Raw genomic sequence first — 7,402 nt, forward strand, 5'->3', positions numbered from 1 at the left:
TTAAAGAAAACAGTTTACAGAATGTGTTCACAACTGAATTTATTTCTTTAGCATATCTTTCATTGAAAATGTCATCTTTGATGTCACCCTTTTACATCTTGAATAATTTTACTATTTGAATAAGGAAATACTGATGCACAATTTCTGAGAAAAATCTTCTCTATCTTTTGGTTTACATTTACTTGATTGACAGTATTGTGGACTTTTAAAACCATATGCCTGCCTGAGAAACTAGCACTGGAAAGCTTCCAGTGACAAAGGTCACCTAGCTATGCCATTTACTGGTAGTTCTCATTGGACATTATTTCCATGAGGTGTGAGGTATACAGTTAGCAAAGGACCAACACGTAAGATTTTAAAGAATGTGATTATAAAAAAGGAGAAATTGTTTCAGGCAAGTTTGTAAAATCTAGTGTATGTGAGTGTTTAGGAAAGAAGCTGAAGGTGAACGGTGATAAACTGGACCCCAATCCCGATTTCAGCTGCCTTAAATCCTCTCTTTAGATTCACACTGAAAGCTTACAGCCTTATGTGCATTTACTTGGCAACAGGTTCTATGCTAAGTGCCTTACATATCCTGTTTCTTAATTCTCACAGAAACCTTAAAAAGTAGGTCTTTTCCATTTTACAGGTAGAGAAACAGAGGCAAAGAGAGTTAAGTCGTGTTAGGGTATAATTTTCAAAAGGATAAAATCATGACTCTCAGGTAAATATAAAAGGGATATATGTCCATTATTTTATTGAACTAATTAATTAATGAGGGAACGAGTAAGATGTCATAATCAGTTCAAAGAGCATTTAAGAAGTGATGGCAGTTATTGGCAATTTAACAAAGACATGTTAAGATAAAATTGCTGAGTTAGATGTAAAACTGGTTAATATTCAACAGGCCATCACTATTTTACATTGTCTGTTCCATTGGTTGGAAATTGTTTGCATCTCTACTGGACAAAACCCTGCAAATTAATCAGTAAATTCCTTAAGTATGAGACCTTTTAATCAAGAGTGAAAATGAAATGAACTAATTACAGGTCTAGACAATCCTAGGGGACCTTTGCCTCATATGATATTGAAAAGATCTGTTCCCACCTTTTTTCCCTATTTCCAAGTTTGGAGAATTTTTTTTTTGACAGTAACCTGTTCCCACAAATATTAGCTAATGGAGCAGAAATTTGAACCTCAGTCTCTGTGACTGCACAGACCTTGTACTCAACCCTTTGTTATGACTCAGCAATGAGTTAATTTGTATTTTTAAGAATGTTGGAATCTATCAGGTCTTTGCAAATAATTCTTTTTCACAGCTAGGACTTCTCTGAAGCACAGAGATTCTCTGGAGGATGAAATCATCCAACTCAGTCAATAAACATCTATCTGAAGTAGCAGCACTTTTTGTTTCTGCTTTAGAGGAGATTGTTGATACCAGACTTGAAGAACATGAGAACTATGGTAAGAATGACACTGAGACAACACTCTGTTTTTATGTCTGTTTTTATCAACATTAAAACATTAGGGCAATAGAAAAATTTAGGTTGAAAGCGTATTTTATTACCTGCTTTGCAAATGGCTTTAAGATTAGGTAATACCTTTTAGAATAAGAAATAGATAAATAAATGCTCACTTTTGGGCATACCCTCTCCAACTTTTTTCAACTTTTATGCTTTAAAGTAGGGTAATAATAGGGATCTTCAAACTGGGTTCCAGAAAAAGGGATTTCGCATATAATCCCTGAACCCCTCATGTCATGCATCATATATAACCCCAAACACACCATGCTATGTGTTAGATTCAACTCCTGAACATATCGTATCACCAGGATAAAGTCATAGTTACCAAGAAAGCAGCATGGTGATGGCAGGTTGTCTTCAGACAAACTCCAAAGTTAGAAAAATCACCTCACCTTCCTAAGGGTTAGTTTGTTCCCTCATATGTGTGTGGTTGGACTAGATGGGAGATTTCTAAACTTTTTAGCACCACGACCCCCAAATATGATGCCATATCATGCATGACTTAGTGTGTTCAGGGGTTACATATCATACATGGCATGGTGTGTTCAGGGGTTACAGATCATACATGATGGCATAATGCATTCAGGAGTTATATATGATACATGGCATGGCACATTCAGGGGTTACATTTGACAGAGAGATGCTATAGTTAAAGGAATCGAGAGAGAAAGGGAAGTGGATGGCTCAGACTTCTTACCACCCTGTTCTCTCCTTCCCTTATGGAAGGAATCAGGATTCACTACAAAATTTGCAGGGTTCAGTGCAAAATAAAATTTGGGACTCTTTGTTAAAAAAACAAAAAAAAATATTAAATATACTAAAATATAAAGTTTTTTCCTTTAAAAAATTCAGTGAATTTCAAAACATAATAGCTACAGCCAAGATAAATGAGCAGCATAAATTTACAAATTGTAAAAACGGTATTTTTTGTGTCATAATTTTATGTAGTACAATATATAATACTTAATAATCTGATATCATGATTATCATAAGATGTTTTTCTGGCTCATAAATTTGCAAATTCACATGCAGGTATTAGATCATGCAAATTTAAATTTTTAGCAACATCACTTTCTTTTTTTTCTTCAACTTTTATTTTTATTTTAAGTTCAGGGGTACATGTGCAGGATGTGTAGGTTTGTTACCTGCTGCTTTGCTGCAGAAATAATCCAATCACTTAGGTATTAGGCCCAGCATCCATTAGCTATTTTTCCTAATGCTCTCCCTGCTTCCACCACCCCTCTCCAATTTTCAATCTATGTAACTGAACACAGCATTAATTGCTCTTGGCAATTTCAAAATCACAAATCATTTTTGATAACTTTAATTTTAAGAAGATCTTTCTGCCAATGCAATGATTACTGGAGCTGTTAAGAGTATTTTATAGGTTGCAACAATATTGGGATAAATTTCTGATAAATTATGTCAAAATATACTTTTCAGTACATCTAGAGCTGAAGACTCTTGTTTTCTCTAGAAAAAGATGTAACTCTTGGTACAAATTTTCTGTAAGTCTGAATTTAATTTCAAATGTAAATTTATATAATGATGTTTCATTATTTCCCTTGATGCTTTTCATAACTTGTGGAGGTTGGACAAGAAACTTTCTAATTTGTGTATATTTCAAAATGTCTGTTATGCATTCTATTGCTATATCTTCAATGATAAGAAAAAATTAATTTAAAAATTGTTTACCTCATTTATACTTGGTTTATCCAGTGCTCCATATGATAATAGTGTTATTTTTCATCAAACATGGTACTCTTAGAATTTAATTTCTATTTCTAAGCCTGTGGATATTTGTCTTGTAAGACTGAGCAGTTTTTTAAACTGAAGATTCTATAATATACTGCTGAAATTTACTACATAAGCACCAACAGTTCCTGTCCTGGCATTTCTGCTGCTGCTACTGCTATAGCTGCTGTCACTACCATCATTCCGTACCAAGGTCCCAGGCTGGCCCTACTCCCCTGCTTCCCTTCACCTCTGGACTGTTCCAGTCACTGGCACACATATAGGGCCAACAGCTTTGGGTATGCTGTTTGCTGAGCCTGAAGCTGCTCATGTGCAGGCTGCTGCTGGACCCCTACAACATACCCACATACCAGTATATTGCCTCTGTTATTTGCATGCTCCCTTGTCCTATTGAATTTAACTTACAAAACACAACATGTTATTTTATTTTATTATTTTACTTTAAGTTCTGGGATACATGTGCAGAATGTGCTGGTTTGTTACATAGGTATACATGTGCCATGGTGGTTTGCTGCACCTTTAAACCCGTTGTCTAGGTTTTAAGCCACTCATGCTTTAGGTATTTGTCCTAATACTCTCCCTTCCTTTGTCCCCACCCCCCGACAGGCCCTGGAGTGTGGTGTTCCCCTCCCTCTGTCCATGACAAAACACAACATGTTTTGAGAATTTGAAGAGGATAAACCTATAAGACTAACAATGCACAGTCAAAAATAGAAAGAGTCAGAAGATTCTGATGCCACAGAAGCCAAGAGAAGAGATAATTTCAAGAAGGAGAAAGTAATCAATGGAATCAAGCAATGTCAAGAGGTCAAGTAATATCAGGAAGGACTAAAAAAATTTTGTTGGCTTAACAACATAGAAGTCACAGGATCTTAGGTCTTAGTGATCTTAGAAATGTCTTAGCGATTTAGAAATGAGTTGTTTCATAGAGAAATGCAGGCTGCAATCAATCAAAAGCAGCTTGAGGTATAAGCAGGGAGTTGAAAAATGGACTCTTACAATCCCTCTTATGTCCTGGCCTGATGATCAGTAGATATGGTCCCTCTTAGATGACCCTCAAAATGGCCTTGGAAGCATGTAGAGGGGGCATATCTGATTCTTTGCAGATATTGCTTCTCATTCCTCTTTATCTCTGGTTATCATGGCTTAACGATAACAACTACCATGCATTGGGAATGTACTTTGTGTTAGTTAGGCTGGTGCTGAGAATTTTGTATATGCTTATCTCTAATTCTATATGCTGCGCTTATCGTTTGCCAAATGAAGAAGTAGACTCAGCCTGTGTGATCATTAAAGTTCATACGGCTATTATCAGACCTGACATTCAAACTTGATCCTCAGTCCCTGTTCCTGCCACTGTCATAGTGCTGCCTTTTCTTTTGAGCCACACTTTCTTTTCTGTGAAATGCAAAGAGGAGTCTCCAGGGAGGAAGGCCAGGTAGTCTGTGACTTTTCTTTTAAGACAGGGTTTCATTCTGTTGCCCAGGCTGGTCGACCCCCTGATCGCAGGTGATCCCACCACCTTAGCCTCCCAGTGGCTGGGACTATAGGTGAGCACACCACCATGCCCAGTCAAGTTTTAAATATTTTGCAGAAATGGGGTTTTGCCATGTGGCCCAGGCTGGTCTCAAACTCCTGAGCTCAAGTGATCCGCCCACTTCAGCCTCCCAAAATTCTGGGATTACAGGTGTGAGACACTGTGTCTGGCCATAGTCTGTGATATTTTGTTGTCTCTTATTCATTAATCCCAATACCTTTTATATTTGGACATCTCAGATCAAATAAACTTCACTTGATATTACTTGACTCTGTGTCCCTATCCAAATCTCATGTTGAATTGTAATCCTCAGTGTTGGAGGAGAGGCTTGGTGGGAGGTGACTGGATCATGGGACTGGACTTCCACGTTGCTGTTCTTGTGAGTTATTTAAAAGTGCATAGCACTTCTCCCTTCGCTCTCTCTCTCTTACTCCAACATGTGAAGATGTGTCTGCTTCCCCTTCACCTTCCATCATGATTGTAAGTTTCCTGAGGCCTCTTCAGCCATGATTCTGATATAGCCTGCGGAACTGTGAGTTGACTAAACCCCTTTTCTTCATAAATTACCCAGTCTCAGGTAGTTTTTTATAGCAATATGAGAATGGACTACTATATTTCTCAATACATTCTACTGCAATTTGCTGAAGCCTATGGGACTTTGAACACAAATTCTTTCACACAACTTAGTCAACAAAAGTTGATAATATGAAAAAGTTTCATCCAACCTATCAAAACTACATTAGTTAAATCCGTCATAAAAAGATATCTTGCTCTGACTAATACCTCATTCCCCTTCTTGATGAGAATGTTGTTTAATTTTCATATAATTGTGAATTTGCCAAATTTTCTTCTAAATAATGTGTATTCTGTTACTGTTAATTATTGTAGTCAATAAATGTGTGTTAGGTCCAGTTGGTTTATAATATTGTTCAAGTTCCATATTGCTGATATTCTGTCTAGTTTTTCTGTCCATTATTATAAGCAGGATATTCATTCAACCATTACTGTTGAATTGCCTATTTGCTTCAATTTTGCCAGTCTTCATGTATTTGGGACTCTGTTTTTAGGTACATATATGTTTATAATTGATAATTTTATCATTAGAAAATATATTTCTTTATTTCCAGTAAATTTTTTTTCTTAAAATCTATTCCATCTAGGCCAGGCATAGAGGCTCACCCCTGTAATCTCAGCACTTTGGGAGGCCGAGGTGGGTGGATCATGAGGTCAGGAGATCAAGACTATCCTGGCTAACATGGTGAAACCCCGTCTCTACTAAAAATACAAAAAAAAACCCAAAAACAAAAACAAACAAACAAACAAAAAAACAAAACTAGCCAGGAGTGGTGGCAGGTGCCTGTAGTCCCAACTACTCAGGAGGCTGAGGCAGGAGAATGGCATGAACCTGGGAGGCAGAGCCTGCAGTGAGCCAAGATCATGCCACTGCACTCCAGCCTGGGCAACAGAGTGAGACTCTGTCTCAAAAAAAAGAAAAAAATTGATTCCATCTAATGTTAGTACAGTTACTCCAGGTCTCTTTGATTACAATTTGCATGACATGTATTTTTACATCTTTTTGCTCTCAACCTATTTGTGTCTTTGAATCTAAACTGTCTCTTATAGATAGCTTATAGTTAGATCACTTTTAAAAATCCGTTCTGCCATTCTTATCTTGTATTAGGAGTGGTTAATCCATTTAAAAGTAACTATTTATAAAGTAAGATTTATAATTCCTATTTGTTTTATGTATGCCATCTTTTTGTTTCTTTATTCCTTCATTACTGTCTTGTTTTGTGTTAATCAATATTTTCTAGTATATCATTTTAATTATTTTGTAATTTCTTCTGCTGTCTTTTTTTTTGAGTTATTTTCTTAGCAGTTGCCTTAGGGATTAAAATGAATATTTTAATTTACAACCATCAGGTTTGGATTAGTATCAACTTAGTTTTAGTAGTTCACGACATCTTTGCTTCTATAGAGCTCTATTCCCTTTTTTGTGTTGTCATTTTAATTTAAATTCCATTATTATATACTAAGGGTCACCAATACAGATTTATAATTATTGCAGTTGTCTTTTAAGTTAGGAGGAAAAAAATGAGTTACACACAAAAAATACATTTATCCTGTTTTTCTATGTAGTTGCCTGTAGAGATGTTCTTTATTTTTTCATGTGGATTTGAGTTACTGTCTAGTGTCTTCTTATTTAATTCTGACAGGATTCCTTTTAGTATTTTTTGCAGAGTAACTTTGCTAGTAACAAATTATCTCAGTTTTTGTTTATCTGGGAATGTCATAATTTTTTATTTACTTTTGAAGATTATCTTGCTTGTTATAGAATTTTTGGTTGACAATATTTTTTCTTTGAATGTCATAACACTACCTTCTGAGCTTCATGGCTTTTATTGAGAAGTCAGCTGTTAATCTTATTGAGTATCCCTTGCATATAATGAGTTAGTTATTTCTTTTGATGCCTTCAAGATTTTCTCTTTGTGTTTGTTTCTTTTTCTTTTTTGAGACAGAGTCTCACTGTTGGGAGCAAGCCCCCCCAAAATCTGGTCATAAACCGGCCCCAAGACTGGCCATAAACAAAACCCTTGCAACTCTG

The sequence above is a fragment of the Mandrillus leucophaeus genome, unplaced genomic scaffold, assembly GCF_000951045.1.
Source record: "Mandrillus leucophaeus isolate KB7577 unplaced genomic scaffold, Mleu.le_1.0 Scaffold554, whole genome shotgun sequence".
NCBI lineage: Eukaryota > Metazoa > Chordata > Mammalia > Primates > Cercopithecidae > Mandrillus > Mandrillus leucophaeus.